This window comes from Alligator sinensis, unplaced genomic scaffold (genome assembly GCF_000455745.1).
Source record: "Alligator sinensis unplaced genomic scaffold, ASM45574v1 scaffold464_1, whole genome shotgun sequence".
NCBI lineage: Eukaryota > Metazoa > Chordata > Crocodylia > Alligatoridae > Alligator > Alligator sinensis.
This window is the reverse complement of record NW_005842418.1, coordinates 995879-1013046: the sequence shown is the minus strand read 5'-3', so window position 1 is coordinate 1013046 and position 17168 is coordinate 995879.

Genomic DNA, 17168 nt, shown 5'->3' with positions numbered 1-17168 from the left:
TTGTGGAGGCTTTCCAAGTGATTTCTTAGTGCCTATTAGTGAGGCATGTTAATGCTTCCCCATAATGAAGAAAGGACAACTCTTTCAGCAGCTGTATCAGAAGCTCTCAAGCCATATTTCTCTTTCAGTAAATTTAGAATTCTGATTACCTCTACCTTATTGTGTATATATACTTTTAAGCCATAAATGTATGTTTATTAACTCTACCCGTTTACTCCATTTGAAGAAGCTGCCCTCCTCCCCCATATATTCCGTTAACATTTTCACTGTTAATTCTTCTAGGTTTCATCAACACTTAGCACACATCCCCACCTCAGGCCCTTAATGTTTCTATAATCACTTAATACCTTTTCTGAGCACCCTTAATAACATTATATTTCCCACTCAGAATGTGGATGAAACAGAAAAAAAGCTTTGGTGGGAAAGGAAATGCAGCATCAATACTGAAAAACACAGCATCAATGTCATGTATAATGCATAATAAGTAAGAACATTTTCCCATAGTATATTTGGCAGTAGTTTCTTAAGTCAATTTTCTAGCTTTTTGCATAAATAGTCAATAGACAAATATTCCTTTACCAGATCACTTCCTCTTTTCCACTGGCACCTACTATATACCACTCATAATGTCAACAGATAGAATAGTCACTGAGTTAAAGTGTTATTTGACAGACCTGTGAAAAACCCTATGGGAAGTACATAGACTGCTCTGATCTTGAGGTTTCATCACTTAACCACCTTTATGGGTTTCATCTGTATTAAGTGGTTGGAGAGAGGAAAAATCAGCAATATTGACTCAGTTCTGCTACTGTCCATTACATCTTGTGTGAATAGCCATCTTGCATAGACTCCTATGTTATAGTCCTTCAAGTATGTGAACTCTCATCAAAATGTTTTCCTTAAAGGCACAGTTCATTAGAAAAAAAAAAGGAACCAGCATATATAATACTCTTGTCCAGAGTAATTATCTTCCTAATAGCCAATATCCAACCAATTTGAAGTTAATTTAATAACTTAATTTATTCTGGTTTCAGTGATTTGTCAGTGAAAATCTTATGCAAATGGCTATAACTCTATAGTAAATCTTTTCCTTGTTCACCAACAGATAGGATGTAAATCTGTTGTCAATCAAGAATTTAAAAACAAATCTAGCAGTTGAGAGATGATAGCAGAGAGCCCTTTATGCTCAAGAGCTTCAAGACATAGGCCGTAAACCAATAATAGTTGATAAGAATGGATTATATTACATCCAGACTGAGGCAACCTCCAATTCCTTTTCACTCAGTCTCCTATAACAAACCCTCTCTAAATTATACCTCCTATCACCATCTTTTTGGAATTTCTTTTTTCACTGCTTACCTTTAAAATTGCTATCAACTTGCCTGGCCCAATGCTGCATGGAGGGTCCAGGAGTGGGCCAAGCACTGGCACTGCACAAGGCAGCCCGGGCCTCTAACCACTAGCAGAAGGCAGAGCCCTTGAAGCATGGAATGATGCATAGAACCACCAGTGGCCAGCGGCCCAAGGGGAGGCAGTGGCCCCAGAGGCTTCACATGTGAGGAGCACCTCAGCTGAGGGGAATGAGGACCACCCATCCTGACCCCGGACTCATGAGTTGCTGGGGGAAAGGATTCCCACAGTTTCTCCTGGCTAGTAAGGGGCTCCTAGAAGGAAAGCAAAGGGAGAGGGCCCTTGAGTTTAGTGGCTCCTTGGGGTTGTGAAAGGCCCAAGGGGAATTAGGGTTTTCCTCCACTGGTTTCTGGAACACTAGCAAGGCCTCAGGACCCGTCAAGACCTTGGGGACCCTTAAAGAGTTATTTTTCATTTCTGACGCTATGCACTTCATATTTTGTAAGATAATTCCTTATATTTTGTTATTCCTGTGTAATGATAATTGTTGATTCATTGACATATGGTCCCACTGAAATCCTTGCTGGGATCTCTCTCTGCCAATCACCTGTTACTTATCTGTTCTTGATATGTGCTTACCTCTACTGGTTTACTACTTACCTGTTCCTGATTTGTGTTTACCTGTTTTGATTTGTTACTTACCTGTTCCTGAGTGGAACCCCTAGTGGTAGTCTATAGTTTTCCCCTGATTCTGCTCTCAGAGTATAGATTTATGTCAAAGTTGTACATTTGTAAATATGTCTATTAATATACCTCTCTTGGTCTATTTTTATTAATAAATCTGTATACATTTATGTCCATATTGTCCCAGCCTATCTCTATAGGCAACCCCCACTTAGCATTCTTAATTGGTTCCTGAAAAACCGAGCGTTAAGTGAAACAAGCATTAAGCAAAACCAAAAGTAATTTTTGACCCAAGATGGCGACCACAATTGTTTTTAATGACCCCAGATGGTGACTGCAAGCATTATAACAAAACTCATTGAGCACTAAGTGAAATCAGGTATCAATTTCAAATGAGCGTTATAGAGAAATAGCACTAAGTGAAACAGCATTAAGCAGGGGTTACCTGTATACGGAATAGAAGGAAACTGGGCTTCGATTGCAGTTTCCTTTCACAGCACTCCTGCCTACCTAGCATTTCCCTTCCATTGGAGGAGGGAGCACTTACCCTGCTGCACCCATGTTATAGGTATTTTTTTTAAATCATTTCAGGAGATCCAAAATGTAAATTTTAGCTGTCCAGAAGGCAAAGACTAAATTGACAAGAAAAAGACTTATAAGCAGATTTCTTGCAATTGAACGTTTTGACCTTCGGGTTTCCAGTTCTCAGCCTTCCTTCCTCCTTAGTAGTTTTCATGCCAGAACATATCTGGGCTGTGGGAAGACAGAGAGCTCAAGTGCTCTGGTTCTGCCAGGACACATGGAAGGCTCTTGATAACACTGGCAGAATGTGAGATTGATAAGAGCTTTCCAGGGAGACAACCAGGGAACCATCATTTTTATTTGCCTAACAGAAAATATTTATGGGTGAATTGACACGCTCCTTTAGAAAATGTTTATTTTATGAAAAAGGAAAATGTTCCTTCCAAAGATCATTATCAAAGGCTTCGACTGTTTCTTTAAGTGTGCCATGAGAAGGAGGTGATGTGGTCTACTTTACTTCAATACGCAAGCTGTGGGGCTTCAGGGTCACAATGGAAACAATGAATGGAAAATCATCACTCTCATTGTGGACTGAGCCTACATCCTTTAGTCACCTACCAACTGAGCTATGTGACTCCTAGATAAGGCAAAAAAGATTACCCAAGTTCCTATTTACAATGTGCTCATGAAGAGGATATTAATGAAATGGTGTCTATGACTTATTTTCTCTCCCCTCTGGCAGCTGCTTCCTCTAGGACAGAGGTTTCCAACTCCCATGCCACAGCCTGGTACTGAGCCATAAGGGTTGACTGCTAGTCTGCAGAAGGGTTAGCCTCTGGACCAGAAGCCCAGAAGTGACTGGTATACTGCAGACCAGCAGCCATCCCTTTTTTATACCCGGCATAAAAAAGGGTTGGCTGACGGTCCGCACTATGCCAGTCACTTCCAGCCTGCAGTATGCTGGTCTGCAATTTACCATCCATGGTCACTTCTGGTCCACAGTTTGTCAGTCCATGGTCTAAAAAGGTTGGGAACCACTGCTCTAGGAGGCCTGTCTATGCTAGATAATATAGCAAAGCATTTTAGCATTCATAGACATAAGAGTTTGAAAAGGGGTGTGTAGCAAATGTGATTGGCCCTGCAACGATGGCTGCAAACACCCCTGGTTCCCAGGACCTTCTCACTATTACTCTGAACTGTAGCTGCCTTTACCTTGAGATACTCTGCCAGGAGTTTCATGGTGCTCAGGCTGGAGTTAGAAGTTAGAATACATGCTATGGGTCCCAATACCCAAGTCTCCTGCAGAGTTGGGCAGCAGCAACTTAAGCCAGGAATACAGGGGTGCTGGGTTTGGTTACTGGCATGCCTTCTACTGCTACATAGTGGAAGGGGGTGGGGGGCGGTGACCTCATCACTTCATAGCCCCTGGATCCAGCCTGGGGCAGTTTTTTGTTATTTGAGAAAAGTTGAGCACTAGGGACAGAATCATATTTCATTCAACACACTCAGATAAAAATTAAGTTACCCAGGTGTTTAACTTCCTTTCTTGGTGTTTAGCCACAGTTAGTGATTCTATTCTGTGTACATGTACAAGCATCCACACCACAACTGAGCATGCACAGTAGGCTGTGCTCTGGCCAGGTATATACACAGTTCCAAATGAATGGACACTGGGTGCGCGTAAGTCCCCAAAGTGCATGACTATCAGGAGGGATCCTGGTTTTCTCTGATTTTAAAAAAATGAATCCCCAATTTTTAAATTAAACAATGTAACCTAAAATCCACATTTTTCCATGATCATTTTTCCCTGATTTGAAGTTACTTTTTTTAATAAAAAATTGGGGATTTTTTTTGAAATCAGAGAAAACCAGGATCCCTGGTTAGGAGTTAAGTCCAGCTCATTTGGCTAAGAGAGGGATGCTATGGGTTGCCTCTGCTGGTGGGAGAGATTGTTGTATCATCGATCATCTATTACCTGCCTAAAGCTGGGCAGCTTCTAGCCAACGTGCTAATCCACTATGGTCTTCCTTCTCCAGTGGGTACTTGGAGCTGAGAGAAAACACAAAAAGCTAATTGTATCACTGTACTAGAGAAAAACAAAAAGAGAAAATCAATACTCTGCAGTTTAACATGTACTGGCCTTCCTGACTATGTAGTGAACATTTTTGATGCTCATAAGCAGAGATCCTGCTTTTCTCTCATTAAAAAAAAAAAAATCCCCATTTTTTGGATTTAAAAAAGTAACCAAAAGTCCACATTTTTCCACGATCAAAATGAAATGCCAACTAATATATAGATATCTCTGTATTAGTGGTGTTTCATATTAATCATGGAAAAATGTGGATTTTGGATTACTTTTTTTAAATCTGAAAATTGGGGACTTTTTTTAATTGGAAAAAAGCAGGATCCCTGACTATTAGGAATCCATGCTGACAAGGAAGTGAGCAGAGAGCTCATTCTACATCCATGACACAGCTGAAGTGTATGTGGTGGGGGGGAGCTGCACCCTCTTTTCCCCATTCCTGTATCCACTACTAAGGGAAAACTGTGGAGTAGGTGCCAGCAAGACCATTTGTTTATACATGGCTACAATGCTAGCTATAGTTGCAGCACCTTAGTAAATAGCACTCTTAAGCCAATGCAATTTATGAACAATGCAGAACAAAACAAAACGTGAATTGTTCTATGTTATTACCTAAAGCAGAGTAAACTTTTTTTATTACCTACATAAAAGAGCTGTACCCATTTTTTGCCACATTTCATCATGACTGTTCTGAGCAAACCTAATATGATCCGTGTGACTGAGTGCCAATACTCATGTGAGTAATAATTGCATTTCTGATATTTGGTAAACTTCCTGTTTGGTACTGGGGTTTTTACATTTCTCCTGTAGCTCCTCCTTAACTGATTAATCCTACTCCATGCTGGAACAATTTCACACTTTGCAGCTGATTGGCACAGCAGTATGCAGTTATGGTTACCAAGGCTTTTTCAAAACTGCACTGTACTATATGTTTATTGGTACCTTAAGGGAACACCATTGTATGGAGAACCCAAGGCTAAACTAGATGATCATAATTATCTCTTTTAGTTTCAAAGCCCTCAAATCTTAGTTTGTTTCAGAGTAACTGGAATCATAAGCACCCAGCACTACAGCCACACTGTCAGAACTTCTACACTGTTAACACATTTAATTTAAATAATTCCTGATTTAACATGCCCCCAATGCATTCAATTTCCTTATTACTTGCTCATATAGACCTCTTTCAAATAACTTAACATAGCCTTAATTGGTTGATTCACAAACACAGCGAAACAGTAACTTTTTAATTTCTTCCTTACAAATGATTGTTTCAGATAATGTTAGCTGAATACCAACTGTCTGTTTTCACCTTTTAAGCTCAGCATGATATTATGCTGCTGGTTCATCAGAGGGTTAAACCAGCCATCTGCTCTTAATTCACTTTTCCCTTTCTCTTCTTAATAATTCCTGTGTCCCTGGATCACAATCCAATAAGTACATAAATAAATGCAAACCCAATTAAATTCAGAAATCTGGTCCATATGAGTCAAAACAGAAGCAAAGGCGGAAAAATTGATGGAAAACTACTGTATTTTCATTTAATATTTTAGGTTTTTATCCTCAGTAGGAAAAAAAAGTTCTTCATTTGTCATTTAACAATGATAGGAAATAAATAATCAGCAACCATAAAGGCAGTATATTTGTCTAACTTACACAACTGCCTAACAGTTTAAGAACTATCAGGCAAAAACTAAACTTTATCTTCTTTAGCCAATTCCTTTCTTATGCTGTCTCAAGGGCCAAGCCATCTTATTTTTCTATATTCACGGTCAACATGATGCCATTTTTGCTACTTCCAGTAGCTAGTTTGATAGCATCCCGTCTCACCATATGCCTGGTTTTAAGTGTGTGTGCGTGTGTGTGTGTGTGTGTGTGTGTGTGTGTGTGTGTATATAACCCACGTTGGCATGCTAGGCAGGGTTATGTGCCAGATTTTGGATCCCTGGGGTGCCAGTAGCCCTCGGAACCCCGTCAGGCAGGTCTGCTGACTGAAGTATCCCCTGGTGTGCCTCACCCTCACAATGCAAGAATTTACTCCAAACCCAAGAAACACCTTGTTTTTTCTTTATTATGTACAACTATATACAGAAAAGAAATGATTAATCAAGAGAAGAAAAATGCATATTATATAAATCAATAGTTAATAATGAAACCAACAATTTGAATAGAATTTACAACTGCAACATTAGGTGAATAATTCCACCACACTGGGTGGTCCCACTTGCATCAAACAACTTCAATGGTTACATTCACCTGGTTATAACTCTTTAAAACAGTTTCCCCCCATCACCTAGGTTGATTTCCCTCTAGTCACAAACCCCTTCTCATAACAATGTGTCAACACGGTTTTAACTATGAACCACCACTAGATGGCAGAGGCGAGGCTTCTCTCGAGACCAAGTGGACTCTATGACTAGGGGAAAAAACCTCATCTTGGACTCAAGTAAATACACTAATAAAATATTACCTGAAATCATGTGAATGCCAGTATTTTGACTGGTTTACTGAGCTTATCTAAAATGAACGTTTCTAAAATGATATTATGTCTATTCAAGTACTTTGGTCACTAAATAAACCCAATTATAAGCCCTTGATTACATAGCAGGTGAGTTGGAATATGAAAGCAATTCAAAGCATATCATAACCATCTCTAACAATATTTAGACTGATGTTGTCATGGGTTACTTATGTAGATGACTACTTGCAGTCCTCTTCAAAAAAGCCCCAGGGTTCTCCTTCCAGAAGGAGGAATTAGTGGATTCTGTCTGCTCAGTGTCTCACTACCCATACCCTGGGTTCTTAGCTTTCCCCCTTCCACCTCATTAAAGAGCTGTGTGTGACCCTGTGCTTCTGTGCATGGGGTTGGCAATTCCCTCCCCATATTGGCATGCACTAAAATGACTGAGGACCATTACTTATGACCTCTCAATATGAGAGCAGATGGATGAAGAAAGAATAGTTCACAGTTGAATCAAGCAAAGTTGAATGAAGATTGCTGCAGAATAGAAACCTCCTGTCTTCAAGGTTTTCCTTGCACTGTATTAAGTTATCTTCCCTTGAAGTACTGTGTGGTTGCTGATATACACCAACATCCCCACTTTAAAAGAAGGCATACACAGGTGGCTTCCTTCAATTACATATCCTACAGCGATGGGCAAGTGGCAATGGGGCAAGTGCTGGTGACTACTGGAAGCCCCTAGTCGTGGACTTACATGGGAGTGATGACTGTATGATGGCCATTTTGTACTTGACCCTGAGACAGGCGTGCAATTCAGCAGCGGAAATCCTGACTGAACAGGCCTAGTTATGATCCATTCTGCTCAGCCAATCTGGGCTCCCAGACCCAGGGTGCAGTGGAGCCCTTGACTCCAGTTTTGTCCTGAAGCCAGGTAGTCCAAATCAGCTGCTGGTTGCAGCCTCAAGTGCACAATGGAGTCATGCTAATCTGCATTCTCAGTCTCCAGGGTGCAGAAGAGCCTTTGAGTCCATTCTGCCGCAGGGGTGGGGAACAGTAGCTGACTGGGGCTCCCAGCCTTGGGGATGTATCAAAGTCAAGTGATCCACTATGTCCCAGAGATCCTTAATGCCAGTATGCTCCCAAGGCTGGGAGCATGGATAAGCTGACTGGATTCCTAATTACCAATGTAGGGGGAGCTCAGGATCATGATCCTGTGCTTCCTTAGCATCAGCAATATGATGCAATGGGGATCTAATCCCCAATAGAGTACCACAATTACACCTCCTCCCATGTACACATAGCATCAGATCCCATGACACCTTTAGTTGAATGTCTTCCAGGAGCCTAAGACATCAGTTACACTTAAGTAATCTTTCTGTGGTTTTCTAAGTTGTATTAAGAAACAGAGCCTGCCCTCACCCCCCGCCCTCTCTCTCTCTCTCTCTCTCTCTCTTTTTCAAAGGAAAACAGCATGAAAGACGGAGTATATATAATTAGTTACCTGAAGCACAACTCTTTAATCATGACTTTGTCATTGGCAGCAGCAGAACCTCTACATGAGGAGGACTTACTACTACACAATGCTATCACCATTACTGTGTAACCCCCTCCCCCACTAATTAGCTTTTGAGAATTATTTTAAAAAACACTTATCCCCTAGGCTTATATTTTCAATTACCAGAATTTGCAGGCTTGGCACTCAGATACCATGGTGATGGATGGTCAATAGATTAGATAACATAGAGAAACTACAGACCTTATAGAAATCAGTAGACAAGACCCACTTCTTATATCTTCTCATTATGATATCTATGAGGATTTTTAAAAGTTTGAAATCTTATTTGTAGAGTGAAATCTCTGGATAGAGGTTTGTTATAATTGATTGTCATAGGGAGAGAGTGACCTTCCTTAGAAGAAAAATCTCATTACTTTTGAAACTTGAAAATATAAAGACACAACAACCACTATTCTTCTCACTGAGTTCCAATGTTCTAGGTTTTGGGGGTTTTTTTTAAAGACCATTTTCTTGTCAGATGGATTTGTCATGAATGCCTACAATGAGGCAGGATAGCCTTTTATAAGCTGCAGCAGAATGAATTTTTCAAAACATAGAAAATCAAGCTTAGTTTGAATGAATCACCTGTCTTTTTTGTTTAATTTCAGTCATATGAAACCTTCCTCATTAAAAAGAGAATTTCTCTTTTGGAAAAATTCAAAATACTGCATGTCCTTGAAACACATGCAAACCTATTAAATATTCATATGTGAATTTCATGCACAAGTATACTATTAAAGGACAAGATATAGAAGTTAGTGATTCCACTCATTTATGACTTTGGGGAAACTTGTATTTGCTTCAGAATTTAAGACTTATTTAATACTAAGAGGTGGGGTGGGCTAGCAGGGCATTGACCAGATGCCATCTAAGGGAGGGGTGCCAGGACTGGTTGGTGGGGGGGAGGGGTGCAAGAGTGCCCAGTAAAAGTGCAGCCTACTGTACATGTTCAGTAGCAATGTGGATGCTTGGCACTCATTATATGCCATAGCTGGATAAGTTCTCACAAAGCAGGTTTATGATACAAATAAGGACTTGTCTTTGTGTATAGTGGAAAATATGTGCAATAACTACCAGGAAGACAAGTACATTTAAGTTCTTTTTATTTGTTCCTAAAATATTATGGTATTCATTTTGAAAATAAATCGTATGAAAGGTGATCATAGCTGAAGTTAACAGGACTAGGAAATCAACTAAACCACAGAAACAGCACTATTTGTGTGTATATCTGGTAATAACAATGAAAATCCTATTTATGACGTGTTCAGTAGAGGAGCACAAGTTGCATTCCATAAGATTAAGAATTAAAACCCTAAATCCATGAATTTATTAAGTCAGATCAGAAATCATCATCTCCCTATTTTACTGTTTAACTAACCTTGGGATAATTGGGACATCAATTAATTTTTCTCATGAGTCAGGTCAGGTTTGCCTGCCACCATAATTTACAGTAGATGGTACTACCTGTGACTGTTAATACTGAGTGCTGGATGGTAGTTAAATAACCTGGCAACCTTTAGGGTGCCAATGGCTTCAGACAGAAGAGCATCTTAGAGGTGGGGTTATTAGTCTTACCCCTGATGGAGGAAATGTGACCAAAAGATTTCATAGATTCATAGATGTTTGGGTCAGAAGGGACCGCAGATGATCGAGATCGACCCCCTGGCCTGAGCAGGAAAGAGCACAGAGGTTAAACAACCCCAGCTAGGTGCATGTCTAGCCTCTTCTTGAAGACCTCCAAGGTGGGGGAGAGCACGACCTCCTTTGGAAGCCAATTCCTGATTCTGGCAACCCTTACTGTAAAGAATTTCTTCCTGATGTCTAACCTAAATCTGCTGTCTGTCAGTTTGTGGCCATCGTTCTTAGTTACTCCAAGGGGTGCCCTGGTAAACAGAGCATCTCCTATTCCTTGCTGCCTTCCCCTCCCCCTCCCTCACCCAATTAATTTGTAGGCGGCCACAAGATCACTTCTCAGCCTTCTCTTGCGGAGGCTGAAGAGATCCAGGGCCCTCAATCTGTCCTCTTAGGGTTTTGCCTGCAGGCCCCTAACCATACAAGTGCTCCTCTTCTGCATCCTCTCGAGGTTGTTCACATCCCTCTTGAAATGTGAAGCCCAAAACTGTATGCAGTTTTCCAACTGCTGCACAGAGGGGAAGTATCACCTCCCTGGACCTGTTTGTGATGCACCTGCTAATGCATGATAAAGTGTGGTTAGCTTTACTGTTGCTTCATCACATTGATGACTTATGTTCATTTTGGTGTCACCAATGACTCTGAGATCCCTTTCTGCTGCTGTGCTGCTGAGAAGGTCTTCCCCCAGCCTGTAAGTTTACTGGTGATTCCTTCTCCCTAGGTGCAGCACCTTTCACTTCTCCTTGTTGAACTGCATCCTATTCTGTTCTGCCCACTTTTCCAACCAGTCCAGATCTGTCTGGATTCATTCCCTACCCTCTAGTGTGTTAACTTTACCCCATAATTTGGTATCATCTGTGAATTTGGACAGAGTGCTTTCCATGCCCTCATCCAAGTCATTGATGAAGACATTGAACAGCACAGGTCCAAAGACAGAGCCTTGTGGGACTCCACTGCCCAAATCTTTCCAGATCAATCCAACCCATACACCACCACTCTCTGGGTGTGACTCCTAAGCGAATATGCCACCCAACTGACCGTGTAATCATCTATGTCACAGCTGCTCAGTTTATCTGTGACAATACAATGAGATACCGGATCGAAGGCCTTCTTAAATTCCAAGTAGAAGACATCTACCTCGATTTGATTCCTGCGTCTAAGCATTTTGTGACCTAGTCATAAAAATAAAAAAGGTTAGTTAGGCAGGATCTACCTGATATGAATCTGTGCTGATTGCCCTTCAGCATTGTTTTTTTTCCCACTGGACTCCCACAAATGTGAACCTTAATAATTTTTTTAAAGGTTTTCCCAAGGATAGAGGTGAGACTAACTGGTCTATAGTTACCGAGATCCTCCTCCTCCTCTTCTTGAAAATAGGGACCACATTGGTTCTTTTCCAGTCCTCTGGGACCTGTGCTATGACACTGGCCAATTCCTTCAGTACCCTTGGATGAAGATCATCTGGGCCTGCTGACTTAAACACATCCACCCCCTCCAAGTGTCCCTTCACTAAGTCAGCACTAACAGTTGGTGGGCTGGTTTCCCTTTTGTGCCTGTCTGTGGTCCAACTGGGAGATTTGTCCTGATCTGTGTTCAGGAATACAGAGGCAAAAAACTCATGGAAGAGCTCAGCCTTGTCTCCCCTATCTGTCACTAGTTGCCCTAGGTTCATTCCACAATAGGGATGACTGGGAAACTTAAACTTGATCAGTAGTTATACTAGGAGTGGAGCCCCACTAGATGGACTCCTTTGTTCTGGTAGCACATGCAGCCAAGCAAATTACAAATGTGCCTTTCCCTTGGATTAAACCAGCAAGGCCAAGAATGGGGACACCTGTGTGTAAGCAACTCCATATACACTGCCCAGACTTTTGTCCCCAAGAGAGAAGATTCAACACAGGAGGTAACAGTTAGTTATAAGACAGCCATGACATAAATGGAATTAAACAGTTGAATACTGACATTGCAACACTGCAAGAAACACACCTGACCTCAGATGGCTCTTAAGAGAAAAATATTATACATTCTTCTGGAAACAAAAATATCCTGAAGATCTACATGAAAATGGCATAGGCTTTGCTGTTAGAAACAATCTTCCCCAAATGGTTGAGAATCCATCAAATGGTTCTGAGAGGATCATCACACTCTTTTTTTTTTTTCACTTCAGTTGGCTTAGTCACATTAGTGGGTGCCTATGCTCCAACTTTTCTGCTGAGGTTAACGACAAGTTTTACAAAGAACTGGCTAATGTTACTGGTAAGAATTCAAACACTGAGAACTTGTAGCTTCTGGGGGACTTCATGCCAGAGCTGGTGGTGAGAGTGAATCCTAGACAATTTAACTGGGCCCATGTAATGTGGGTAGTGTGAATGATAATGGACAAAGGCTGTTAGAGTTCTACTCCTACCATAACTTGTGCATCACCAGTTCAGCCTTTAACTACCTGAAGGGTGGTTACAAAGAAAATGGAGCTAGACAGTGCTCACTGGTGCAATGATCTCAAGTTGCAGCAAGGGAAGTTTAAGTTAGATATTAAGAAAACTTTCTCTCTAGGAGGGAGGTGAAGTACTGGAACAGGTTACCTAGAGATTTAGTAGAATCTTCATCCTTGAAAGTTTTTAAAGCCTGGCTCAACAAAGCCCTGGCCTGAATGATCTAGTTGAGGATGGTCTTGCTTTGATCAGGGGGCTGGACTAGATGACCTCCTGAGGTCCTTTTCAACCCTAATTTTCTATTATTCTAATTGGTTCTTTGAAACAAAACCATGCCACAAGGCATCATGGAAGCATCCAAGATCTGGCCACTGCTACTAATTAGACGTCATCATCACTGGGCAGTCCAATCTCAATAACACCGTCCTTAGTGGGTGCATCTACCTGTGCGATTACCATAGAACATGTCATGCTAAAGTGTATTGCTCCTCAGTGCCATATTTATACATGCACTTGGGACTAGAGAACATTGAGCCAAGTTGGAGAAGTCCCAGGTGGCAAGGAGCCCTTGGGATTAGCCTGCCATCCTGGCACTACTCTGACTGGGCTCCACATGCTGCAATGGGGTTGGTTAGGGCATGAGGATGCTCGACTGGTGGGGTAGCTGTCAGGCAGCTCCCGCATTGAAGTACCTTTGTGCCCCAGCCAGCCTTGCCAGTGTCTATACATTCAGTGCTATGCACTAAAGAACTCCACCACAAGATGCTGCTAATCTGTGGCAAAATTAATTAGTTTCCTGTGGCCTACCAGGGCTTCACATGCAGACATGGAGTCCCCCCCAACTGTATAACATGCTCATGCCACCAACACTGTATCATGTGTGTCCCTCCTGCTACACCATGTACCTGTAAGGCCCCAAGTGTAGCATCAGCTTCCCAGGCCCTGCCGCACTGCAGTGCCTTGCCCCCTGGGCCTGGATCAGGCAGCCAAAGCTGAAGTGAGGGAAGGGTGGCCTGGAGACTCCAGCTGCTATTGCAGCTGAAGTGCTAGGGGGGAGCAGCATCTGGATAGGAGACCAGGAGCTGCAAATTAACCCTTAGGCCACCAGTTGCAAAGCCCTGCCTTAGGATACATCCTTGACACTCTCAGACTGCTCAAAGGGCTTGCTGAAATTGTTGTGAGCTAAAGGAAATCTAAACTCATGGAAAGTGTCATGGAGAACAGACAACAAGTGAAGAAAAGGGTAGAGAATTTGTAAAGGAGTGCCAGTTTAAGTAGAAAAGGGGATTTTGCTTTACTTCCAAATCACTGTAGCATATAGAGTTAAAACCCTACTGTTGGTTAACCAACTGACTCTGTTCTGAAAGATTCCTTGGAGCTACAGCATGAATAACAAACAGCTAAATGAAAAAAGAGCTCTAAAAAATAGTTTTCAGGTAGCTAGCAGAGAAAGACAGGACAACTGTCTTCCATGGAAGCAAGCAGTGCAACTAAAAGATTAGGTTAGGCCAAGTTCCCATACCAAGAGGGCATGAGTCAAAATGAGAGTACAGCAATAGAACAGAAGACTGCTGTATGTGGCAAAGGCATCCCAGCTAGGGGACCCATGCCAGATGTTAAGAGTAAATTTATTTCCACTTACACTGACTCACACTTTGCCCCTATTGCCTGCGACAGATTGATTAGCAGACACTTGTTTTTATTTTCATCTTAAATAAATTCAGAGAAATGAAAATAATGGATATAATTATTGTGTGTTTCATTTTAATTGTTTAGTAATTATGTTTTATTGTCTGTGTATCAGATTGATGATTTCTCCCTTGCTGTTAATTTTAATGTGAACTAAATACCAATGGAACCGTGGATATTTTTGGAATGGAACTGTCTGTAGCTAGTGTTTAAATGATGTAAACTTTTTGCCTTGGACAGAGTATTAATAGCATATTATGTGTCAGCTATATTACATTTGGAAAATGTATATTTGCCTAATATTTCGCAACATGATCTGATGAAAAGTGTAATTAAAATTGACTTGGTAATACCATCTATCCAGGGGAGGTGCACACACGATGCAGTGGTGTTAACGCAGACATATGGTGCAGTTGTGCAGGGGAGTGTCTTTTTCTCAGTGCAGTGAGTGGGGGGAGGACATCTACATGGTAGACAGCCTTGGCTTACCTTGGTGCAGTCCACAGGTGTGTGGTCCCCACTGATGCAGACCACCAGTAAAACCAATAAAATAGTCCAGCAGGTTATGTATTATAAGTTTTCATTTTTAAAGTATTGCAAAAAAGAAAATGTAAGCTAATATTCAGGAAAATCTTCCTTCCCATTAAATGGATTACGGTGTGTAACAGTTGTCTAAGGGCAGGATGGCATTTGTAAGAAAGTTACTTCATGTCACAGAAATGTTTTGCATCATAACAATGGGTTTTTGATTAAATGTTCTTTTTTTTAAAAAAAAAAGCTGCTGTTCTGGGGAGAAAAAAAGTTTTTATCGAAACAAAAACAATCTGAAGTCATGCTCCTCCCCAACTTTTGGAAAATGTTCAAGACAAGAGGCCTGGGATTTGCAGGCAATACTGAATTCCAGGCAGTAATAGTAAATGAGCCAACCTGTTATTTTTCCTCATGTCCATCTTTTTTTTTTTTTATTTGCACTTCACATCAAAACCCTCATGTTCCTCCTGGATCTCAGTAGGAGTCACTGGCTCTGTGATGATATTCTCACTTACAACATCCTCCTTCTCCCCAGAACATAGATCAAAAGTATTAGAAGCATTCCCTGTCAGGACATTGACAGTTTGCTCAGCAGCAGCTGGCTCAGTCAAATGCCACCTTTAATGGTCTGCTTACTTTTCCAGTAACCTGCCTGGTAGGGAGTTGTCCCACAACAAGAAAGCTCTAAAGCATGTCCTAGGCCAAGCCCTTTACAACCATATGCCCCTTTATAATGTGTTGTTTTCAGAGACATTTCTCCTTTCTCCCTATGTATATGACAGTCCCTTGTCATTACCATGAATGCCACTGTTTCTTGTTCTTTTAATTGTGAGTGAATTACTAGGAGCCATCAAAAGTACAGGAAAAAACCCTCTGATCTTTTTCTCCAGAAGCTTTCTTCCAATTATAAAATTGTGAATTAAATGTGAGATGTAGTAAGAATAGCAAATAGATTAAAATTCAGTCTGTCCCCAGGCTATGTAGACAATAGGGATTAAACAATTCCACATTTGCAGTTTGTGCATGCATGTGTGTGAGTGTTTCTGAGTCAGGTGCTACTGTATAAACAGACAGACTAAGCATAAATTAATGGCACAATAAATAAATAAAATTTCATGGGGGGATGCGATTATAAATAGGATATAGTACATCTTAAAGTGATAAATGGATAATAATATTATGAAAATAGTAGGATTTCTTTTACACTCTTTTATACCATTGTTCCCTTTAATAGGCAACCCCAGTGTGGAGGTAATCAAGCCTCTGCTCTGAGCTCTGTAGGACTGCTGTGAGGATGACACATGAATTCTGCACTCCCTAGCTAATTCTGCATCCATTCTTTGATCTGTCTCTCTTAACCTTCCTATCCTTCTATAAGGATGGAGAGATTCATTCACATGTTTACAGGCACACTCAAGACCTGCATTGTTCTAAGACAAAAAAATCATATCAAAATGTGATTATATTTAACATAATGTTTCTCTAATAGTTAAGGTATCCAAACAATCACAGCTTTAACTACTCTATGTAATTACCATTTTATTATGTGTACAATATTCTATTCTTTGTGGTCCCAGATTAGACAAAACATGATTCATTGCTCCCTGGGTCATGCAAACATCTTATCTAATGACTCCTTCTTGCTCACTGTCTCTCTGACCCTAACTGAGCACATAAAATTAATTCTACAAAATAAACTCTGTCATATATTGTGCTGGAGATTATTGCTCCCAGGCTCTGTGTTTGAATGGGCAACCAGGATCGCAGCATACTGAGCTGGGTCAGAGCAGCCTCAGCTGGCAGGGGACACCAGTTTGGAGCCTATGAGCCCAGGGCTGCTCTGATTTGGCTCACTGTGCTGTGGAGGGGTTGTCTGGGGCATGAGGGTGCTACAGTGTGGGTTAGCCAGGAGGCAGCCTCCACACTGCAGCATCCTTGTGGCCCAGCCAGCCCTTTCACCATCTACATGTGCATTGCAGAAGAGTAAATAGATCCACTGGAGGATAGTACTTGTGTTGGGAAGTACTATCCTACAACAGAGTTAATTAGTTTACTCTCACCGAATAGCACTGCATATGTCAATGTTTACTGAGGAGCTCATTAGTCAGTACCACAGTAAAGTGTCTCATGTAGACACACCCACTGTCTTGTTTTTCTGACCACTTCAATAGGAGAAGTGGATAGCCTATACTTACAGAACTTCACATGTGAAGTTTGTAATGAATAATCTTG